This window comes from Macaca thibetana, chromosome 13 (assembly GCF_024542745.1).
Source record: "Macaca thibetana thibetana isolate TM-01 chromosome 13, ASM2454274v1, whole genome shotgun sequence".
In the NCBI taxonomy this organism is placed as follows: domain Eukaryota; kingdom Metazoa; phylum Chordata; class Mammalia; order Primates; family Cercopithecidae; genus Macaca; species Macaca thibetana.
In genome coordinates, this window is record NC_065590.1 from 101,912,737 (window position 1) to 101,938,914 (window position 26,178).

The following is a 26,178-nucleotide window of genomic DNA, read 5'->3' on the forward strand; positions in this document are numbered from 1 at the left end:
GGGTCACCATACACAGCTAATAAGACGACTGCAACTGACATTTCAGGGAAAAATTCCAGAAACTTAAAGATACAAAGCAGCATCATCAGGACACAGCTATGATATCTGCGGGTGGTCTCTTGGAAGGGGTTCTCGTGATGCACACGTGCTGCTGTGTTTACCTGAAAACATCTCTGCAGGAGCAGCTTTAGATTAAGGAGGAAATAAGAAGGAAGAGCCGGTGAACCCTGGACCAGGAAAAAGATGTTAAAAGGTCAGTGCTGGGAAAATTGATGACATTTAAAGACAGACTACGGATTGTATCCTATTATTGCATTAATATTAAATTCCTGGTTTTTGTGATAAAGTTTGTGGTTATGAATGAGGAGGAAAACCCTTGTTAGAAAATACACACTGTATTATCAGAGGGAATTAGAGACTCAGGGTGAGAGTGGCTTAAAGTTAGCCTCGAACGGTTCAGAAATACAACGTACATAATGTGTAGCTCCGTGTGTGTGTATATATACATGCATCTGTATGTGTGCATATGTGTTTATGTGTGCATAGATATATAGATATATATAAAATGAGATAGAGAGGAGATGGAAACTAATGAAAACAAATATCGAACATTGGTGAATATGCATAAAACATGTTTAGGAGTTCCTTGTTCTATTCTTGTACCTTTTCTGTAAGTTTGAAATTATATCAAAACAAAAGTGGTTTTTGTTTGTTTGTTTGTTTTGAGATGGCTTTTGCTCTTGTCACCCAGGCTGGAATGCAGTAATGAAATCTTGGCTTACTGCAACCTCTTTCTCCCAGGTTCAAGTGATTCTCTTGCTTCAACCTCCCAAGTAGCTGGAATTAAACGCATGTGCTGCCACACTTGGCTGATTTTTGTATTTTTAGTAGAGACAGGGTTTCACCATGTTGGTCAGGCTGGTCTTGAACTCCTGACCTCCAGTGATCCACCTGCCTCAACCTCCCAATGTGCTGGGATTACAGGCCTGAGCCACCATGTCTGGCCTCAAAATAAAAGTTTAAAACCCCAAATAACAAGAAAAAGTAGTGTTGGTGTGTGAATGTACATCTATGTGTGTCTATGCATGCATAACTCATGTGTGTGTCTAATTTGATAATACAAGTCATATATACTTGCACATAAAACTGGGAAAATAAAAGCAAAATCTGTACTCTCAACATTTTATTCTATCTAGTCACTGTTAGCACAAATTGAGCATCGTAGAGTCGAAAAGCCAAAATCTGAAATGCTCTAAAACTCAACACTTTTTGAGCCTGAATATGACCCTTTAAAGGAGATGCTGCTCATTGAAGCCTTTCAGATTTTAGATGTTCAGATTTGGGATGCTTAACTGGTATGATGCAAATATTCACAAATCTGAAAAAATCTGAACTGCACAACTGGTCCCAAGCATTTTGGATTATGTACAGGTCCCAACCTGTACATTAAGTGGTTTCTTCTAGAAACTAGATAGATAGATAGATAGATAGATAGATAGATAGATAGATAGACAGACAGATGCTTTGTTTTTGAGATGAGATCTTGCTCTGGTGCCCAGGCTGGAATGCAGTGGCATGATCTTGGATCACTGCAGCTTTGATGTCTCAGACTCAAGCTATCTTTCCACCTCAGCCTCACGAGTAGGTGAAACTATAGGTGCATGTCACCACACCCAGTTAATTTTTGTATTTTCTATAGAGACGGATTTTCACTACATTGCCCAGGCTGTCCTGAACTCCTGGCCTCAAGTGCTCTGCCTACCTTGGCCTTCCAAAGTGCTGGGATTGCAGACCCGAGTCACCACACTTGGCCTAGAATTTTTATAAATGATAGATGGCTTAATAATTTTGAGATTTTAAAAATTAATTTCATGCCCGATATTTTTATTTAACATTTTTCTTAAAGTTTTTTTCCATGTGGTTAACTATTATGCATAATTCTGTGAGGAGGCAAAGTATTGCTTACTTGGGATCAGCTGCATTCAGCGAGCTGCTCTACTGACGCATGCTCTGAGAGGCGGGGCCCCGTGGCGACAGCTCACAGCCTCTGAGTCTGCTGACCTGTATTCTGAAGCCAACACTTCCTGGCTGTTGCGATGGTTAAATTTAATATGTGTCACCTTGGCTAGACTATGGTGTCCAGTTGTTTGGTAAAATTCCAGACTAAATGTTGATGTGAAGGTATGTCTTAGATGCAGTTAATATTTTCAATGAGTAGACTACGAGTAAAGCAGACGACCCTCCTTAATGTCAGTGAGCCTCAGCCAATGAGCTAAAGGCCTTACGAGAAATATACTGTCTGCCCAAGTAAGAGGGGATACTGCCTTGGGGGCTCCATCCTGTGGGTCTGCTCTGCCCACTTTGGAGTTGCCAGCACCCACAATCATGTGAGCCAACTTCTTAAAATAAATCTTTATGTCTGTGTCTCACTGTCTCTCTGTCTCTGCCTTTCTCTTTGCCTGTCACTTTCTTTTCTGTCTATACACACAAACCCACAGAAACATTATCTATCTATCATCTATCTGTCTATCTACCTATCTATTTATCTATCATCTATTCTTTTTTACTGGAGAAACCTGGTTAATACAGCTGTGGACTTCAAGTAACTAGTTAAACATTTTTTGCCTAATTTTTTAATCTATAAAATAGAAATAATGAACCTATTTACCTCACAGAGTTGATACGAGAACAAGATGCATCATGCCTTTAATGTGCTTAGAATATATCTAACTGACCTCATAGCTCACGAGTGTGAGCTATTATCATTACACCTATTTTAGTTCTTCATTTCCAGTGTGGAGACTGTATTTATAACATTAGAATATGCATTATTGTGCATACATCTCCCTATTAATTTCTGGATTATTTCTTTAAAATATATACCAGTGTCTAACCAGGGTCAGTTCCAAATCCCACATGCTGTGGTTTTTACCACCTGTCTGACATCCGCCTCATTTCACCATTACTAGCTCTATTGCCATTCCTCAAAATTAGCCATGCACTTTCCCGTAGAAATTTGTTATTTTTGATCATGTCTCCTGTCCAGAAGCAAGGTATTACACAGGTGCATTTATTTGAGTTACATTATAATGGCTGTTTTCTTTTAAGACCATTCTAGATACTGGATGAAACAGAAGACTCATAATTTCCCCATTCATAGACTTTATTTTTTGTGATGATTTTGACTGATAAATCTGGATTACGTTGTCTGGCTTAGCTTAGAAATACAAAGACATACTCAAGTTTTCACAAATAATGGGGCTTGGTGTATGAAGAGAAGCAAGTAACAGGATGCTGTCTGTAAGCGGAGTGGCCAGGCCCAGCGGGCAGATGTGGGCATGTTGCTCAGGCAACCCCGGCCTTTGATTTTGCTATGAGGGGGTTTTCTCTTGTCCTTCATGAACACACTGGAGGATCTGGGGAATCCACCTGCCTCCCTTCTCAGGTTGTCTCTGCTTATCCCTGGATCCTCCTCCCCTACTTATCATCTGGTCTTTGGCTTCCTCACACCTTGACTCTGGGTTCTTCCCTGTGAGCATGCCCCATCCCCTGCGAGGGTGTTCCATGCCCTGCAAGTGTGCTCTATGCCCTGCGAGGGTGCTCCATCTCCTGTGAGGGTGCTCCAACCCTTACAAGGGTGCTCCATCCCCTGCAAGTGTGCTCTACGCCCTGCGAGGGTGCTCCATCCCCTGTGAGGGTGCTCCAACCTCTGCAAGGGTGCTCCATTCCCTGTGAGGATGCTCTATCCCCTGTGAGAGTGCTCCATCCCCTGTGAGGCTGCTCCATCCCCTGTGAGAGTGCTCCATCCCCTGTGAGGGTGCTCCATCCCTTGTGAGCATGCTCCATCTCCTGTGCGGCTGCTCCATCCCCTGTGAGGATGCTCCATCCCCCGATGCCTCCACTCTGTCCACAGAGAGGCTCCCATGGGGACCGACTGGCAAAGGATACAAAATCTCAGTTTGTCAGAAGGAATAAGTTCAAGAGATAAATATTATACAACACAAAGACTAGGATCAATAACAATATATCATATTCTTGCAAATAAATGTAAATTTTAAGTATTCTCACAAAAAATAGTATATGAGGTAATGCATATGTTAATTAGCTCATTTTAGCCATTCTATGTTGAGATATTGTAGGTTCAATTCCAGACCACAGCAATAAAGCAGATATCTCAATATAGAAAGTCACACAGTTTTTTTTTTGTTTCCCAATGCATATAAAAGTTATGTTTACATTATACTCTATTAAGTATATGATATTAATATGTACTCTATTAAGTACTCTATTAAGCATGAGATAGCATTATGTTGTTAAAAACAAGGTACATATCTTATGGTCTCTTGAGCCTTCAGTGAATCATAATCAAGTTGCTGGTAGAGCGTCTTGCTTTGATGTTGATGGTTGCTGACTGATTGATGGTGGTGGTGGCTGAAGTTTGAAATGGCTGTAAGAATTTCTAAAAATAAGACAACAATGAAGTTTGCTGCATTGGTTGGCTCTTCCTTTTATGAAGGACTTCTCTGTAGCACACAATGCTGTTTGACAACCTTTTACCACAATAGAACTTCTTTCAAAGTTGGAGTTGGATCTCTTAAACCCTGCTTTATCAGCGAAGTGTATGTAATATTTTAAATCCTTTGTTGCCATTTCAATGATATTCACAGCATCTTCGCCAGAAGTAGGTTTCAAGAAACTCTTTGCTCATCCATAAGAAATATGTCCTTATCCATTCACATTTTATCATGAGATTGCAGCAATCAGTCACATCTTTAGACTCTACTTCTGATGCTAATTCTGTAGCTATCAAATATGTAGCTCCCTCCTCCAATGAAGTCTTGAACTCCTCAAAGTCATCTATAATGGTTGGAATCAACTTCTTCCAAACTCCTGTTAATGGAGTTAATGGAAGTTAATATCTTGACTTCCTCCCGTATGAATGACAAATCTGTTTAATGGCCTCTAGAATATTGAATCCATTCAAGAAGGTTTTCAATTGTCTTTGCCAAGATCCATCAGAGAGATCACTAATCTATGGCAGTTACAGTCTTACAAAAGGGATTTCTTTTATAATAAGGCTTGAAAGTTGAAATTTCTTCTTGATTGATGGGCTGCATAATGGAAGTTGTGTTAGCAGGTGTGAAAACAAGATCTCCTTACACATCTCCATCAGAACTCTTGGGTGACCAGGTGCATTGCCAATGAGCAGTAATATTTCAAAAAGATTTTTTTTTTTTCTGAGCAGTAGGTCCCAAAAGCGGGCTTAAAATATTCAGTAAAGCATGCTGTAAACAGATGTGTTATTATCTAGTCTTTGTTTCTCCACTTTAGAGAACAGGAAGACTAGAATTATCATAATTCTTAAGGGTTCTAGCAATTTCAGAATGGTAAATGAGCATTGGATTCAACTTGAAGTCCGTAGCCTGCATTAGCCAATAATAAGAGAGTAAGCCTGCTACTTGAAGCTTTGAAGCCAAACATTTGCTTCTCCTCTCTAGCTATGAATTCTGATGTTGCATCTTATTTCAATAGAAGGCTGTTTCATCTACATTGAAAATCTGTTGTATACCATAGCCACATTCATTGTTGGTCTTAGGCAGATCTTCTGGATAACTTGCTACAGTTTCTCCATCAGCACTTACTGCTTCACCTTGCATGTTTCTTTTATAGAGATGACTTCTTTTCTTAAATCTCATGAACAAATCTCTGCTAGCTTCAAACTTTTTTCTGCAGCTTTACGCCTCTCAGTCTTCACAAAATTGTAGAGAGTTAGGGCCGTGCTCAAGGGAATGAGGTGGCTGCTTTGATTTTCTGTCCAGACTATTACACTTCTCCAGGTCAGCAATAAGACTGTTTTGCTTTTGTGTTTTTTGTGTGTTCACTGAAATACCACTTTAAATTTCCTTCAAAAACTTTTCCTCTGCATTTGCAACTGGGCTATTTGGCACAAGAAACCTAGCTCTCATCATATCTCAGCTTTCTACATGCCTTCCTCAACAAACTTACCCACTTCTAGCTTTTGATTTAAAGCAAGAGGCATGCAACTCTTCCTTTCATTTCTACACTCAGAGTCCATTGTAGGGTTATTACAATGGACTGATTTCAATATTGTTGTGCTTCAGGGATAGGGAGGCCTGAGGAAAGGGAGAGAGATGATGTATTTGTCTGTTCTCACACTGCTGTAAAGAAATACCTGAGACTGGGTAATTTATAAAGAAAAGGGTTTTAAATGGCTCATTGTTCTGCAGGCTGTACAGGAAGCATGGCTGGGGAGGCCTCAGGCAACTTACAATCATGGTGGAAGACAAATGGGAAGCAGGCATGTCTTCACATGGCAGAGCAGAAGAGAATGTGAAGACGGAAGTGCTACATACTTTTAAACATTCAGATCTCCTGAGAACTCACTCACTATTATAAGAATATCAAGGGGAAAATCTGCCCCCGTGATCCAGTCACCTCCCACCAGGTCCCTCCTCCAACACTGGGGATTACAACTCAACATGAGATTTGGGTGGGGACACAAAGCCAAATCGTATCAACTGGAGAATAGTCAGTGAATACAGCAGTCAGAACACACACAACATCTATGAATTAAGTTTTCTGTTTTATGTGGGCACGGTTCATGATGACCCTAAACAATTATAGTAGTAATATCAAAGACCACTGATCACAGATCACTATAACAGACTTAACAATCATAAAAAAATTCGAAATATTACAAGACACAGAGACACAAAGGGAGCACATGCTGTTGGAAAAATGGTGTCAATAAACTTGCTAGATGCAGGAATGTCACAGAATTTCAATTTGTAAAAAGCATACAATCTGTGAGGAGCAATAAAGCAAGTTGCAATACAGCGGAGTATGCCCGCATACAATTTTTATGTGTTAATTAAATCAGTATATTTTTCAAAGAGGACTTCTTGGAGATATTTCACAATATTAAAAGTATAAAAGTTAAAATGCTATGCAATGATGAAGAGTCAGCATTTTTCAAACTACTTAATACATTTTTAAAAAGAAATAAAACCCTTTAATGGTTCTCATGCTTTATAGTATAGTGTACAAACCAAATATTAGGTTTGCTATGTTTTTATACTCCTATTTGTTTATAATTTATAGGAAGACAAAATTGTAAAGGTCAAAGGACAATTCTCATTATTATCACCTGTTGTTAAGATTGTTTTCCAGAGATTGTAAAGTTATTTCAATATCATGGAAAGTGAAGACTGCCTATACTTTGTGCAGGTACATATCAAAATAACAAGCAAGGTACTTTGACTGTATAAGTACCTATTGAAATAATAATAATAAACAATGTTGAGAACATGATTTCAAACTTAATATAGTCTAATGACTTCACATGCAGGATTAGACCTTAAATTAATTATTTTACTGTTTAGTTGCTGCTTAACAGATTACAATATTAATCATTATCTTATTACAATTCAACACATATTACTTCTTACACTTCATGTCCAATAATGCTAGGACCTCAGAGCCCTTTAATCCTATTTCACTTTCTCTCACCTTTCATGTTACTGTTGCTATGGGGTTTAATTCCGTGTTTCTTTAAACTCTAAGACAAGCTTGTCCAAACCCATTGCCCACCGGGTGCATGCAACCCAGAACGGCTTTGAATGTGGCCTAACGTAAGTTCATGACTTTAGCTGATTGCATCATTTAATCTTCATAATAATCACATAAAATATGTTTGTTTCTTTTTTTTTTTACTGTATAAGAAAATTGTGGCACAGAGAGTTTAAACTATTTTACAATACATGGGTGAGGGAAGCCCTAGAATGAAGCAAATAATAAGAGAAACACAAGGAAGAGAAAGTGGACCAGGAATGGAATTGTACTGGCTGTTTTATGTTTGTTTTTCCTTTTGTTTTCTTTGTTTGGAGGGAAGGGCCACAGTGTTAATTCTTTATTATAGGAGCTTTTGTACATTAGAAAAGTTTATATAATGATATTATCCCAGAAGTTAAAATCAATAAGTAATTTAATTGTAACATTTTAGATGAACATATGCATTTATTTTTCTAATTTTAATTTTAATTTTTTAAATTTTGATTTTATTTATGTATTTATTTTTGAGACAGAGTCTTACTATGTCATCCAGGCTGGAGTGTGGTGGTGCAGTCTCAGCTCACTGCAACCTCCACCTCCCAGGTTCAAGCAATTCTCCTGCCTCAGCCTCCCAAGTAGCTGGGATTACAAGTGTGCACCACCATGCCCAGCTAATTTTGGTATTTTTAGTAGAGACGGGGTTTCACCATATTGGCCAGGCTGGTTTTGAACTCCTAACCTCGTGATCCGCCCGCCTCGGCCTCCCAAAGTGCTGGGATTACAGGCATGAGTCATCACACCTCATGCAATTTGTGTTAATAAGATTCATCAACTTTATTAGCTTTCAGAGACTCTTAATATCTTGAAGAAAAAAGGAACTGTGAATAAAAATGATGTTATTTGTTAAGAAATTCTACATTCTTATTAAACAGTGCTGGAATAATAAAGTGAGATGACTGATTCAAAATGAGAAAATGAAATTCTTTCAGGTGACCTTTAAAACTAAAAACTCTTTGCTAGGAAACACATTATGGATTAAGTAAAAGCAATACCACTTAGTATAAATCCTTTTGGTTTTTGGTCAATGATTTGATTTACTCTAGAGTCAACAATTTGGTGGTCCATTTTGAACGTAAAAATATATCATTAAACTTTGTTTCATCATTTCACTTATAACTTCAGATGGAATTTAAAGTGAAGGCACTCTGCTGTCTCACATACATTATATTCACCAATCTTTTTACACTGAACTGGAGTGAGTGTCATAGATTGTGCCTACATACCAACCTGAAAATGTAGATTCTATATGCTACATATCCAAAAGAAACGTCCATATTTTAATGTAGTAAGTAAGCCAGATTCTTTGTTACCAGAAACTCAGGCTGTGGACTGCCAACGGCAATATATCATTAATGTGAAAGTACGTAAAATGGAAAGCATGTAAAAAGTCACAAGAAAATACAGAGAAAATATAGAGAAGTGTCTATCAATGCCAAATATGCATATATGTATATGGGGGAGTATCAACACTAAATAATATATCCTAGATAGAGAAAGAGTTCAGATTTTGACTAAGATGGGAAAACATATTCTAGCCAGAAGGATAAATATTTGAAAAGATGCAAAACCTTGACCCATAGCACAGGGACAAGTATGCTTTCCAAATGATATGGACTGGATCCTACAGATCAGTGGTCTGCAAACGTGATTCCCACACCAGCAGCAGCACTTGTGAATATACTTAAAATGCACATTCTCAGGCTTGACCCTAGATCTACTGAGGCTCAGAGTCAGGAGGTGGGTCCGCTAAGGTGTGTGTTAACAAGGTTTCCATGTGATTTGAGAATCGCTACCATAGAGACTGAATTTTAAATCAGGTGAGTGATGTGATCAAATCTAACTTGTTGAAAGATAATTCATCAAGGGCAGTGGGGCCTAGGAGTCTAATTGGAGATGGTAGTTAGAGATAGGGAACCCATCAAAAATCTATTGCAATGTCCTCTGATACACAGTAGTTACACTATGAAATAAACAAACAAAGAAACAAAAAGCCCACAGGCATTTTTTAGGATATGGATCACATTCTACTTCATATTTATTTTTCTACTTCATATCAGATGGTGTCTGCTCCAATATCTGATACACAGTTGGTCTTAATTCATGTTTGTGGAATAAATGCTGAATAGTATAGGTGATAGAAGGGAATGCTTTAACCAAGCCAGAAACTAGAAGTGGCTTAAAAGTGTAAGAATGTTGTGACATATGGCCTTATATAACTAAAATTCTCAATTTGATTCTGGGGTGGGTGAGTTCAGTGGCTGAATAACATTTTCAGAGTTCTCCCTGTCTTCCTACTCTGCCATCCTCAATGTTTGGGCTTTTTCCCCTCCAGTTTGTCCCGTCATTGCTACAAAATGGCTGTAACTGGGAATAAATTCTCCCACAGCCACTCACAAAGGACATGAAGAGAGGACTGTCTCCTTCTTGTGTGCTTCCTTCAGCAGCAGCAAAATGTTTCCAGACCCTCACTTCCTCCTCCACGGTCAGAAAAATATTATCTTGTTTGCTTTTGACCAGAATTGTACCATATGCTCATTTCTTAAACAACCACAGGCAAGAGAGTGGAATTACCAACGGAGATTGATGCTAATTAAGATTCACCTTGGTGGCTGGGGTTACTTCCAGCCCTCTTGGAAGAACACGGTTTCTGATACTAACCGAAAGTGGCGGGGAGTGGAAGATCATGGCCACGGGCTAGGAAAGCAAGGGAATTACAGCCATCATGCCTTCTTCGAGAGTTGTTGAGAGGGTAATGCGTGTGAACCCTAGGCAAACATTAATTATTAATAATCAGCCCTTTTGGAGCACCTACAGTCTCCCTTATATAGCACTAAGTGCTTTTAGGGTTGGTTTAAGAGACAGTGCATTATGCAGGAAGAATTGCAGGCACACAACCCATTCTTAGGTATTTTCAAGGTCTGCCTTTGTAACTAATCGGCTTTCTGACTTCCATCACTTAGGAAATCTGTGTTTCTTTTTATTGATGATAATACATCTGTCTTATATCCATCTCTAGGTCACTGTGCACATAAATTTTCCCTGATAAACAGGAAATTACACTATTGATTGCTTTGTCTATTATCAAAGGCCATCAGTCCCAGCTAATCAAGTGGGAGGATTCTAATCTTCTGTGACTATCTATTTAATTCGCCAGTGTTACACACACTCTCTCATTTAATTCTTACACACAACCCCGGAGGAAGGAGTTATTATTCCCACTTAACAAATTAGAAGTCTGTGACCCAAAGACTCTAAAGTCCTTGATCTAATTGACCCCAACCTATAGCTTATGAGTTGTGGGAAAGGATTTGCACCCGTGGCCACTGGAACCCAAGCAGATGTTCTCTCCTCCATACATGCTGTTTATTAGATAGGACTGTATGGGCCAACTGAGTCAAACCTGAAGAGGCAGAGACAGTGTGGCCCGTTCAAACATCGATTGTTCCGTTCTTTTCTCTCACGGTCCAGGGCTCTCAGGAGCCATCTCTCTAACATAGGACCACGTAGTCTTTAATAAGGGCTTAGAATAAGAAGACTGAGCTTTTAAGTTTATTTTCAAAATGAACTTTTAAAACTTGGCTTTCCTTTTTATTTATCTGAAATGAATAAGACAGTCTCCCAGGCGAAGAGGCTGGGGAAATACAGGATTGTAGAATTTTGCTGGAATTTCTGGAATTAGCTCTGTCCTCGGGCATTCCTGCTGCCTCCAGTGTGGCGCCTTTCATGTAGGAGGGGATGTGGCTGAAGAAAGGGAGGCTGGGCGTTTTGAAAACAAAATACTTTGTATTATCCTCAGGGCCTGATTCACTGGGCTGCGTGCAGGAGAATTAAGAGAATTTACTTTTAAAAGAAACTCTTGGTAACTGCAGGCTGTGGCAGCTTGGTTCGAGCAAGCAGCACCTACTTCAAAGGGTTTCCCAGAGAAATGCCGGTGCGTCTCCCGCTGCAGCTGCCGCTCCTGCATGGTTTGTGTTTTCTCTGATGCTCAGGCACCAAATGCTTTAGCCTCTGAGGACAGCAGAGACGGGGAAACCAAACAGTGATGTTGTCTGTGTAAATGGAAGAGCAGCCACTAACATTCAGCAGGAGAGAGTGCCTTCTAAATACATTTGTACAAAAATACTTCTCTTTCTATTCCTTTAGCCAACTATGGTGTGTGGTGCCTGAGTACTCTCCAGTAGGATGTGCAGCTCATCTGTCTATCATCTGCCTATCGAGAGAGATTTTAAGGAATTGGCTCGCAGGATGGCGGGGGCTGGCAAGTCAGGGTAAGAACACAAGCTGGGGTTCCAGGAAGGAGAAGTTGCAGTTTGAGCCCAAAAGCCGTCTGCTTGGACGAATTTCCTCTTTGGCAGAAAATCACTCCTAGTTCTAATAAGACCTTCAATTGATTGAAGGAGGCCCACCCACACTGTGGAGGGCAGTCTGCTTACTAAAATTCCACTGGTTTAAATGGTAATTCCATCTGAAAACACCCTCTAGAAACATTTAGAATCATGTTTGACCAAATATCTGGGTATCATGTCCCAGTTAAGTTGACACAGAAAGGTAACCACCACATGTGGCTTAGCCTACATTTAAGTGAAGACTTTCATCATTTTTTAAAGTCCCAGATCCATTGAGCACCACAGGTCTTTTAAGCCACGTTTTTGCTGTCACGAAGCAGGGATGAACCATCTTTACCTGTCCACGATGAGCCTTGCAAAGATTAAGAGAGTTTCTGAGCAAATAACCTCATCCTATACAGAATGTGAGCCAAATCCTCAGACAGCCAGGTGTTCACAGGTAAAGTAGAGCTAATCTCAAAACATCTGCTTTGTGAATGTTTTTATCTTAGCAATAAAATAATAATCCATCCATTCACCCATGTAATTTCTTATATTCCATTTTTTAGGCAAGCAAAAAAGGTGTGTGATATAAAACGTTGGCTTCAAATTGAACATTGAAATGCACAAAATGTAAGGATTGAAATGTCACTAAATCAAATGTTTACATCTTTAAGAACCATGGTACCCAATACCTACCAAGGCTATTTGCGGTGTGGAAACTTTAAAAGTAAACCTGCTGTTTAAATACATGATACTTTTACAAAGAAGTTGCTGTCAGTTTTACTTTGAGGAGTGTAGCTATTTTTACATAAGATCTCAATAGAATTCCTAGCCGCATGTGGTTGAGACTTGTCTGGAGATGACATGCTTCTCCAGCTGTTGTAAAAGGATAACTTATTAAAATGCCCACCTCACTTCTCTTTTTGAGCCTCTCTCTAGCCTGGAAGGGTTTCTTATTTCATTATGATGCTCTAGGTAGTTTGTCAGCTGAAGGAGAACTTCCTATGTTGAAAACAAAAGAGGTTACTGCACTTAGGACCCTTGATCATAAAATGAATTGAAAAGTCACCGTCTTCTTGTTACAGAACTGCTCAACTGTAAACATTCTCTTTCTGATGCTTTACTTTAGCTATTTTCTGCCGAAGCAAAGGGTGATGCCTATTTGAGAAGTCCCACAGCCTGCAGTTCCTCACCTTATCACTCACTCTAAACCATTCCTGTGTCCCAATGCCGTCTGCAAGACAGGCTGCTGCCTTTATGGCTGCTGCTGGGGGACAACGAGGTCATTATTTTCAAGGCCAGTTTTGCTGTATGTTTTGAAACAATATTCATGGTAGCCTACAACTCTATATCTATTTATCCGGATGATCAACTAATATGAGGCAGGAAAAAGATGCAACAATATCAACAATGTTAGAGTGATGTTCAAATACGATAGAAACACGATGCTTGACACAAATTTCCTTAGACTATGAAAATAAGTCAAAATAAAAGTAAACCATTCTGTAATTCTAATTCTTGATATGTGTCTTTCTTTTACTGTCTCATAGATCTCAGAAGAGTTGGGCTACTTAGCTTAACAAGAGGGCACTGCTCCAGATCTCAAGGGTATCGACCACGTAGTGTCTTCTTAGGTCACTTGTAGACTGTGTTTCCCGACGTCTCTCCGCCAGGCATATGAATGAGTTCCTTCCTCCACTGTCCTGGCATACCTTCTCTGAACATATATTTACCTAAGCTGATTCAGACCCATCCTTGAAGTTGAGCTCCAGCATCACTTCATTCAGAAAGCCTTTTCTGACTCCACATTTGATTTGGACACCCTTTTTACACTTGGTTTCATAGCCTCCTCTTCTTTCATCTCAATAATTTTTCATCACCAGGCTATCATCATGGTCATTGCATTGTGAACACAGCACAGAAAGGGATGCTGAAACTGGCTGAGAGTGTAGACTTTGCTATCATTTAGCCTTCACCTCCTACTCATCATGTACACTTTCATTGTCAGTCTTCTTCACTATCTTCTTAGTTGTCATTCATCAGTGCTATATTTGCTTTGTATGTATTGTGTTATGTAATCTCCATGTAATCCCTATGACATCAGTGATACTACATATTCCTGTGCAGCATGCAAAGGCTTTCAGAGATTAGAAACATGCTAAGGTTTATGCTGCGATTCATACCTGTAGCCTGGCTGACTCTAGAACTCTGAGCAGAGTGTCACAGAACCCCAATAATAGCAATTAATTAACATTTTTAAGAGTAGGGTCCTTCCGTTATCCTCCACAATACTTATTAATATGCCACATAGAGAGACAAAATTGCAAAGCATCTGTTGATATAACAAATTTGAATGTCATGTGCTAAGAAAAGCAAAACCCGCTTCTTCATGGCCACAGTTTCTGCTTCTCAGAGTTAGAAGTACCGAATTATGGCACAAGTTTTCATCTTTCCTTGGACTAGCATCAACACATAATTTCTCTAATCTTTGGGATATCAGAGATCAGCCCTCACTTTCTATCCAAGGCTGGTTACATATACCTTGACCACATTCTTATGAGTTGAGAGTCTTGGTTAGGAAAGTGTCTATAGAATAAACCAGAGTGATTGAGTTGTAAAAGCCACCCTACACTCATATGTTTAAGGCATTATTTATTCCCATCAAAATAATTTGTATATAATAAATTAAAAATCTAATTATTTGAGAAATAGATAGTGTCTCCTGCACATACAATCCTTTCTGTTTGCCTTTGCACTGCTTAGGGGAAGTTACATGTATGTCTGTGGAGGTATCAACAGATGAAAGTATATACAAATGACCCTCATCTTGAAAACTAATGAGGAAAGACTGGGGGACAGTGTCCTATTATCTGAGTGACAAAAGAGGTAGAAAGAAGGATAGAAATAGCAAGTGGTGACAGTAAAGATAAAGGCTGGGAGAACAGCTCCCAGTAGAGAAGAACACTGGAAAAATCACAGAATTTGGACAGAGAGAGAGATTTGGACAGGGTTTCAAAGCCACATCTGCCATGTCCAGACAGGTGAATGTTGGCAAGTTTCTTAAATTCTGTTTCAGGCTTTTCTTACATAAAAATTTGCATCAATCTTGTTTAAAATTGTTAGAATTCAATAGACACTAAACTTAAGACGACAGGATCTCTCACCTAGCAGGAGGTTAAAATACATCTACTTTCCTTAACTTTTGGTATATAAACACATTTTAAATGATTTTTTTAAAGTAAATATATTTTTTATTCCTTAAAGAGAGAAAGAAACCCTCCAGCAATGTCTTTCTACATTTGCAATTATAATCTCTGATTCTGGGGTCAAAAATTCTTGGGAGCCACCAGGGCAGCTCACTACTCAGGGCAGCACAGGAGAGAAGCTCTGGATACCTGCAGACTGTCTTCCTGGAAGAATAACACTCAGGAAAGCTAATTAAAGAAAAGAAATGTTTCCCTCACATGCTATTTGGGGTTATGATAACAGTTACCTTACTTGTAGCATAAATCATTTTCACAGGCATTAAAATTCTTAGTGATTCTTTTTTCCCCAACTTTTTATTTTGAAATGTTTAAACAAAGAGAAAGCTGGGGAAAGACTACAATGAACACAAAGTAGCCTGTTTCTCAGGCTCAGTATCTTTTAGCTCTTTGCTATATTTATCCATTGATTTATTTTTATATGTATGTTTTTTTGACGCATTTATTGAAAGCAAATTATATACATGATGACAATCCATGCATAAAAATAAAATAGTCCCCTAGAGCAACCCAATACCATTTTTATGCTTTGAATAATAACAGTAATTCCTTCATAATTTATAATACCAAGCCCATATTTAAATTTTCCAATTATCCAAAAATATTGTTTTTGATGGCTTTTGTATTGGACAAGAATCTGATCAAATTTTATTCAATTCATTTGGATTTCATTTCTCTTTTGCCTCTTTTAATCTAGAAAATTCCCTGCATTTTTTATTTATACTTACTATTGTTTGGCAAAACATTGAAATTTGAAGAGCACAGGAGTATTGTCCTGAAGAACATCTAAAGGCTGAGTGGGTCTAAGTCGTTCTGGCAGATAATTCTGTAACTCCAGAATGTCCTGTAAACTAGACGTTAGTTTATTTGGTTAGAATCAGGTTGAACCAGTTCGGCGAGAAACCGTGTTATTGATTGAATTGTGCCTCTTCAAAAAAGATGCACTCACCTTCTTAGATTATGACCTTATTTGGAAACAGGGTCACTGTAGATGTAATTAGTTATAATAAGGTCATATGGGAGTACGGTGGCCCCTGTAAGAAAATGTGAAGACGAATCTGCTCAGGGAGAACAACCTGATGACAAAAGCAGAGATGAGAGGTAAGCAGCTGCACACCAGGGGCTGACAAGGATTGCCAGCACCCCACCAAAACCTGGGGAGACAAGGAAGACCTGCCCTACAGGTTTCGGTGGAAGCATGGCCCTGCTGATGTCTTGATTCCTGACGTGCTTGAAGCAACCCAGTCTGTAACTGCCCTTAGTTAACACAGCCTAGAAAACTAGTGTCAAAGCAAACTAAACATGACCCGAGAAGGCCTCCGTACTTCTGTATTTGAGGCCTTGCAGATGGACTGTAGCCTCGCTTAATTGTCAGACAAAACTGAAAACCTAACTTCGTAGTGTGCACCTGTCACAATAGCTGAGTGTTGGCCAATCCAGCGGCCATACTTCAACCACTCGTAGACTGCTGAATGTTCAAAATGCATTCAAATAGGGCAAAGACCAGTTTGTAACCAATCCCACTGCTTCTGTGCCTCACTTCTGATTCCTGTACAACACTTTACCTTTTTTGTCTATAAATTTGTTCTGACCATGAGGCATCCCTGGAGTCTCTGTGAATCTGCTGTGATTCTGGGGTCTGATTCTCGAATCAGTCATTGCTCAATTAAACTCCTGTAAATTGAATTCAGCTGAAGTTTTTCTTTCATCACTAGGAAGGTAGGCAATGCTGTGCACGTGGCGCTGAACTGCGTTGGAGGCGCATGGCGCCACATGCCTCATTATTTATGGTGCTAAGTCTGATAACTTGGTGAAGATTGAGAAGCTTAATTATAATGCTATGTTTTATTTTGTTGTCCTTTCCAATTAACAAGTAGAACTAACCTTTGGAACTGTGGAAATAGCCTTTCCAACAAGTGTTCAGAAAATGACTTTAGTGTCCGTGTGATAATTCTTGACTGAATCAATTGTTTTCTTTCAAGTTGAAAGAGGGTATTTTCTAGCTTCTTCCACGTTTATAGACTAGTCTTTTTCTGAAAAGAGAAATTTTTTTCCTCATGAACTGGGATGAACTACGATTGTTCTACCTGAAATGCAAGAAAAACATTTAGTTGTCACCAATAACGATGTCAAATGCTGTGCATTCTCCACCCCACCCCAACCTCACATCGCCACAAACACATGGCTTTTTATTGATTCAATGTGGCATGATAAAATACAGTGAGTATTCACTTTTGATGTTGATTTATCCCACATTTGGCCAATAGAAGCAACTTTAATCTAACTCTTCTTTTAAACATACCCTCCTTGGTTTTTTGTATCTTGCTGTTTTCTGGAATAAGACATTCCAGGATCTGTCCTCTGTCTTAGAATTTCTCCAAGTGTTTTTTAGTTCATTTACTGGAAAATGGTATTTAGAAACAATGATTTAGATACTAGTGGTTCTGATTACTTTTAATGTTTATTTCTTTTAGGTTCTTTCAGCAAAGAGAGCTAGGAGTTATTTTTTAATAAAAGATCCTTACCTCATAGTCACATTTCCAATTTAAATTTAACATTTCAGGGTATTTTCTTAACTTCTTATGTGCTGTTATATCTGTATCTGTTTTTCTTTCTGACACTAGAAATCTCAGTTTCTTATGTAACTTTAACATATATTCTTATATGTTACATGAGAAACCTTATCATTTGTTTTAACATAATTTTGTCTTTTTTTCAGGAATATTCCAATGTTTCCATCATAACAATTTTACAAATTTATGTTTATTCTTATTTTAAATTTTGTTTCTTTGTTACTATAAATGATCTATTTTCTTATAGTTTCTACCTTGTGTTATTTTAAGAGTGCAGACAAGCTTAGTATTACATCTTCTTGTGTTGTTGAAACTATTATCATTAGAAAACATTCCTGTTTAACCCCTTTGATATTTTCTGCTGCCTGGTATAAAACAGCTGCTTTATTTTGATTGTTTGTCTGTTTGTTATGGTTGGCATTTGCCCATCATAAATTTAATTCCTTCTTTCTTTAGATTTCAGTATGTCTACCAAAATTTTCCTATATTTATTTATCATTTATTTATCTTTTATTTATTTTTTTGAGACAGAGTCTTGTCTTGTCTCCCAGGCTGGAGTGCAGTGGTGTGGTCTTGACTCAGTGCAACCTCTGCCTCCCAGGTTCAAGCAATTCTCCTTCCTCAGCCTCCCGAGTAGCTGGGATTACAGGCACATGCCACCATTCCCAGCTGATTTTTGTATTTTTAGTAGAGATGGGTTTTCACTATGTTGGCCACGCTGGTCTTGCACTCCTGACCTCAGGTTAGCCGACTGCCTCGGCCTCCCAAAGTGCTGGAATTACAGACCTGAGCCACCATGCCCTGCCTCAAAACTTTCCTTTAATAGGATGATTTAGTCTATTTGTATCCATCATAATTACTTAATGAGTTTCTCATATCTCATTCTTTAACTTTCTTTTTATCCTGTTTATCTTCCTGTTTTATGTCTCACCTTCTCTTAGAATGACTTTTTTTCCCTTCATTCCATTTTCTTTATTGGTTTCTGTGCTCTGTGCCCTAATTTTGTCTTTCTGTTGGCTATTAAACTAATCTTAAACATTTCTACTTAACTTGTCAAAATCTAAATTAAATCAATAGTTTTGTCTTTTTATTTGAAAATAAAAGGAGCTTTTGGTCATTTGTACTTCAAAATTAAAAAGCTTTTACTCTACTATATTATAATTTCAAAATTAATATCAAGTTCCTTCTAATAGATTATTCCTGAGCCAAAGTAAAAATATATTTCTATATAGATCTCTTAATTTGCAAAATTAATGATTTCAAATAACACTGCTTCACAGTCAGTAATTCAGGTCTTTATGACTTATGTGAAAATGTCCCTCATTATCACAAAAGTTTTATGTCAAGAAGACATAGTTTTAGAGCTTCTTGTTACAAATTTTTGAGTGTTCTGATTCTGGACATAATTATTGGTTAGGGCATAAAAATTGCATTTGGGTTGTGATTAACTTGATTTAAGCTGAAGGCCAGTCTGTTTTAAACTGGTAATAACCAGAATTAAGACCTCAGTATTTAGGAAGAAGTTTTCTTCAAGATTCATCAATCAGGAAAATTTGCAGATGACCATATGTTTAAATTTGCCTTTTTGTAGAAAAAAAAATAAAGAATTCATTATAGTTTGCTGCTTTGAAGCACATGAAGATACCGTTGGAAGCTGCAAGGATATGTGCTCAGTGACTGTTAGTGGTACAATGACAACCAGGACGGCACAGCCCAGGTCCCACAGAATGCACTCAGCCAAAACATCGGACCAGTGTGGAGCCAGGCCTAACACATCTTCAAACCCTTGAACAAAACATGCTGGTGGTTTGCAGATACGCCACTTCCTTTCATTGGCATGCAAATGACCTTTGATCTAATAAGAAGTGAAGACAACTGGTTTCTGCTGAAGGAAAAACACTGTTGTTCTGCCTTGTTGGTGAAGTAGGAGAGAAAGAGAGCAATGATATTTAAAAGTAATAAACTGTGTGTGCAGAGAAAATAACTTCGCTCCCTGTGGTGTATTCAGCGTATTACATAGTAAATTTCATTTGCGGAAAACATACTACCTTTAACACCAAATATTGGAATCTCAAGTGGTAGTTATTGAACATTATTTTATGTGCTTTTCACTTCGACATCCCTTGGCTTCAGCTCAGAGGACTAGTTTATCAGTGACACATCATGGCAAATTAATAGGTACAGATAAAACCTTCCATAAATATTCATTACATCTCATTACTGCAAATTAATGAGATATTTTAAAATTAAGCTTAGTCACATTTGATACTGAGGATCTTGTTTTAATATATGATGCTCAGAGATAAATTATAATCTTGAATAGGATTGAGCTCATTATGAAAAACTTTTAGATAGGCATTGTAGTAACAATTTAGATAAGGACTAAGGACTATTATACCTGATTTTAGAAATGATGAGAAATTCTATTTATGTCTCTATACTTCTAAACCACTTCAATAACACTTTAACTGTTCTCATATAATATTACAAAGCAAAGAACTTCATATTTAGGATACCATAATGTGTTTCAACAATTCAGAAAATATGTCTGTATTTAAAAGTGCATGCCATAATAAATAAAATTTAATAGTAAATATGATTTTTTTTGCACAAATAATGATTTGGCTTGGTTTTTTCATCTGCTTTAAGAACCTGAGCAAGTATTCCAGGATGTTTTAGGAAAATAAATGCATATAGGATAAATTTCATAAACCAGTGAGAACGGGTTTCACCCTCTTAGTGAATTATGCAGTTCTCTAAGCGGTGACTAAGTGGTAACTATGCATCTAGGAAGGCCTCAGGTTCTGTTCTAGTGAGTAACACAATGAAGACCGTCCCTGTCCTGCTGGGACCTGAGAAGGTCATGTAGATTGCCTTTGAATTGGGTCATTTTTATGTAACTTGGTTCTCACACCTTCTCTCCAGCCACATATCCTTTTAAAAAGTGATTTTTAAGAGACAGATCTCCCTATGCTGTCCAGCCTGGAGTGCAGTGGCTGTTCACAGGCACTTTCATAGAGCCTCCAATTTCTGTGCTCAACTGATCTTCCTGCCTCAGCCTCCTGAGTAGCTGGGACCACAGGTGCACATCGCTGTGCCTGGCTAGATATAGCTTATCGAAAAACTTCACTTTTGCTGTTTCTTGACTTATTTCAAAGAGATTGTAGCATTCTTGTTTTTCTGATATAACCGCTCCAACGTAAAGGAAGAGCCTTTTGTTAGCACCTCTTGATAAGCACATTTGACGGTCTTCTTTCAGTCAGGCACACGAGAGACACTGCGGCCTCATATGGGAATCAGATCAACCATCCTATGCACACCGATAATGAAATTCAACCCTTCATGCAAGATTTCATTATCTAACTGTATTCATCATCTAAGTTCTTTCCTCCAAAAAATACGTTTTAGTCCAAATGAAAAAATATCCAGAGTCAAATGCCCTAAAACCAAACAAACCGTCTTGCACTCTCTGAGCCCTTTTTTCCCTCATCTGAAAATGGAGGTTACCTGATTAAATAATATCTGAGCTGATTTCTAGCTTTAACATTCTATTATTCTAATTATATGTAATGCTAATAGTTTTAGGAAGCGTAGTTTTTATATGTTTTGTTACATTTACTTGTCTGATATATTCTAGAGCAAAATAATTTTTACTCTTTGGCATTTAAATCTGTGTCCCTTCATTCATTAAATGTTTACATAAGTAGCCCCTCTAGAATAGAAGTTCGCGAGAGAGCAGTTTTACATGTCTTGTTGACTTTTGTGTCCCTAGGACTCAGAAGGAGGCCAAGCGTTCAGGAAGCATTTCCGGAACAGAGGATGAGTGAGTGTGAGTCTTCTATAAAAGGTTCGGAGATCATTACATTTGGTCTTTTTTCATGAAACATTTATAATCAAGTAGAAATGGTAAGAAAGATACAAAAACAGCCATCATACAAGAGATTGCATCGTGGATGTTGTGAAGTCATTGAGAGAGAACACAGAGAAAGTAGAAAGCTATGCACCATCCCCCGAGCAAAACCTCTGAAGAAGAGAATTTGGGTTTGTAAGGCATGAACTCCTGAACTCCAGGATAAGGAGTTTAAAATCCAGAGAAATATCTTGCCTGTTGTTAACTTCTGTTGCTTTGTTTTAGAATCAGCTTACTTGATACCATCAAAAACAAACAAAACCCCCTCCGAAAAACAAATGAAAAACAATCAGAGTACTTGTGGAATGCAGTTGAATACACAGGTCAATTTGGGAAAAACTGGTATCTCTCTCACATTATGTCTCTTTAGGCACAAGCATGTTTTATCTTTTACTTTATATGGACTTCCTTTAACATGTTCAATATAAAGTTTCATTCTTCTCCATAGTATATTTACACATGCATTTTTAAAATATATTGTTAGTTACAAATAGATTTTTCTATTACAAATGACAAACTTGTGACATGTTTTCTATTTCAGTATAAAAATCCTATTACTTTAAGTATTAATCTTATAGTGTGTAACCTAGCATAATTTCCAATGTTCTAGAGATTTGTCTGTAGAAGTTTTTGTGACTGCTACCTAAACAATCATATTATGTGTGAATAATGACCATTGTGTTTTTTCCCTTTTTGATTCTGACACATTTTGTGTATTTTTTTTCCTTTCCTTACCAGAAGACACATATATGTTTTTAACAGGTGTGGTGAAACTTGGAAACTGGCCTTGTTTCTGACTATATTAATAATTTTGTTTTGTTTCATTATTTCATACGCTTTCGGTAATTCCTTCTACACATTATTGAAGTGCTCTTCTTAGAGTTTTCTGAAAGTTTTTTTATTATGGGTTGTCTTCTAATACTTGAATCAGTTTTGGAGATTCATGCTTTTCAAGAAAATTTTCTGTGTTTCCTAGGTTTTAAAATGCGCTGGCACATTTTTTCATAATAGTCTGTCATCATTTTAGTCTTTATTATATGTAGTGATAATTCCCATTTTCGTTTCTAATATTGGTTATTTGCACATTTTCTCTTTATTTTTACTTTGACCATCATTGCCAGAGGTTTGTCCATCTTATTACCTTTCAAAACAAAGAATCTGGCACTGTGAATGATCTCAATTGTATCTTTGTTTTCTATTTCATGAATCTCTGCTTTCATACTTATTACTTCCTTTTTCCTGCATCTTTGAGTGTATTCTGCGGCTATTTTGCTTACTTCCTGTACCGGATGCTTGACTCATTAATTTTCAGTCATTCTTATTTACCCATATAGCTATGTTTGCTTTAAATATACACTTAAGGCACTCTTTAGTTGTATCCCCACTTTTTTGGTGTGTAGAACTTTTATTATTATGTATTTTAAAGTATTTTTTATTTCAAGTGCTTCACATATAATATATGATATTTGGAAGCGTGTTTTTAAATTTGTGAATGTGTATTTAAGAGCTATGGTTCTTAAAACGTGCTCCCTTGATTAGCAACATAAGCATCACCTGAGAACTTGCTAGAAATGCAAATATGGGCCTCCCCTTACACTTCCTAAGGCAGAAATTTGGTTGGGTCCAAAAAATGTGTTTCAAAAACTCATTCACTGGAGTTTGATATACAGTAAAGAATCAGATTGTTTTAAAAATAGATACTTGAAAGCAGAGAATACGCATGAATAATAGTGACTTTAAAAAGTCGTTTTATATCTTGATAAGTAGCCCCTTTTTCTAAATGTCCTTTGTGTGCTTCTGAAGAATATCACCTTCCAATCATTAGATGTGTAGTATGTATTTATTTTACCAAGAAGTTAATTGTGTTGTTTCAATCTTACTGTATCTGAATGTTTTTCTCTCCATCCATTCTATCAAGTGAGAGAATGAATAAAAACCTCTGATTTGATGGATTTTCCAATTTCTCCTTTTTACCTGTCATGTTTTATGTCACATATTTTGAAGGTTCATTATTATATGGGTTTTTACTTTTCTTTTAAAAAACAATTATGTTGAGATATAATTTTCATATTATGAGATTAGCCTATTTACAGTTTACAATACAATAATTTAACATAGACAATTATGTAACCATTACAATAATATCATTTAAAACAATTTCATCAGCTCTAAAACTTCGGGCAATCACTTTCCATTTGTTCCCCCAGCAAAACCAGTTAGCCATTAATCAAGTATTTATCCCTAAATATTTGTCTATTTTTGATACTTCATATAAATTGAATCATATGAAATGTGGGGTTTTATGTCTGGCTTCTTTCACTTAACAGAATGTTTTCAAGGTTCCTGTAGGCTGCTGCGTGCATCAGTGCTTAATTCCTTTTCATTGTCAAATAGCACTCTATTGTAAAGATTTACCGTATTTTGTTTATTCACTTATGAGTAGATATTTGGATTGTTTTCACTTCTGGACTTTATGAATAATGATGCTAACACTAGTTGTGTGCAAGTTTTTGTGTGGACAAATGTTTACATATCTCTTGGTCTAGCAGTGGAACTACTGGGTAATATAGTAACTGTATTAAGCATTTTGAGGAACTACCATAGTGTTTTTCTAAGTGCACCATTTAGCAGTGCATGAGGGTTTCAGTTTCCTTACGCCCTGGCCAACACTTGGTTTTGGTCTGTGTTTTTTTTATTACAGTCTTGCTAGATCATGTGAGGTGGAATGTCATGGTTCTCTTGATTTGCATTGCTCTGATGACTGAAGATGTTGAGCATCTTTTCATATGCTTATTAGCTGATTCATGTGTTTGGTGAAATGCCTATCAAAAGTCTTGCTCATTGTTAAATTGGGTTGATTACTGAGTTGTATATGGTCTTTGTATGTCCTGGATGCAATTCAATTATCAGATATAAGATTTGTAAATATTTTTATCCATTTTGTGGGGGAGTCTTGAATTTCTTGATAGTGTCCTTTAAACATAAACATCTTTAATTTATATAAATTCCAATTTATCAATTTTTTGTTTTGTTGTTAGTACTTTTGGTGTCAAATATAGTAATTAATTGCTGAATCTGAGATTATGAAGACTAATCTGTATGTTTTCTAATAGTTTGATACCTCAATAATTATTAAATTATTAATAATAATTAATGATGTAATTACTGATAAGGCTCCTGTTTGCAGTGTTCTCTACATGTCAGTTGGATCAAGTTCATGAATCATATCATTTATATTTTCTATATTCTTAACAATTATTTTGAATACTTATTAAATTAGCCCCTAAGACAGTATGATATACTCCTTTACTTGTGAATATGTTTACATCAATTTTACTTATTTAAATTTTGCTTTATATATTTTGGAGCTATATTATTAGTTGCCTATAAATTTAGATTTATTATATATTTCTTATAGAATATATTTTCATCATTATGAATTGCCTCTTGCCTTAAAGTCTACTCATCTATTACTTTAATTATATCTCCTTTTAATAATTAGTATCTCGTATAACCTTTCCATCTTCTTATCTGCAATCTTTTGAGGTCATTATGTTTAATTTATGTTCTAAAAGCAGTATAAAGTTTTTATTTTAATATAGCCCATCAGCCTTTGACTTTTTAAAGTTTTTAATACATTTACAGTTAATATAATTGCTGACATATTTGAATTACCCCTAATTCTATCATGGGTTTTTATACCTTCATTAATGAACATACTTCAAAGTGAAAATCTCCTTGTAATGTTCATATTAGCATGGGTTGCAATTAAATCTTTCACTTTTTTGTTTCTGAAAACATTTTGTCTTCATTTTTGAAGAATGTTTTCACCAGGTGTAGAATTCTAGATCATCAGTTATTTTCTTTCAGAACTTTACATTTGTCATTTCTTTGTCATTATGCTTTCTTCATTCTGTGGAGAGTTAACCATAGGACCTGTTGTTGTTTCTTTGCAGGCAAAGACTTTTTAAATATTGTTTCTGCTTCATTCTTGTTATATTCGAACATTCCAATATTACAAAATATTAGACTTTTTCACAAAGCCTTATCTTTAGTTGTATTTTCCCCCTGTATTTCTTCCTCCCCCTTTTTATTGTCTCTCTATACTTGGTTTTGACATTTTCTACTAACTCTCTCCAGGCTAGTCAAATATGCTAATAGACCCATATGCATGGTTTTACTCTCAATTTATGATATGCTTTTGTTTTCAAATATACATTTGTTTCTCTTTAATAATCCCAGAGGTCTAGTAGAATTCTTCATGGTTTCCTGAAACATTTTGATCATGATTACTTTTAAGTCTCTGTTAACACTAATAACTGGATCACTGATAGCTTTACTATTGCTCTTGCCTCTCGGGGAGTCACATAATTTTTGACAGAATCTTTCATATTTTCTATTAAAAACTATAGAAGTCCAGATTTTTTTTCTGGAAAGCATTTTGCTAACTTTATGCTAGGCAAATTAAGTGC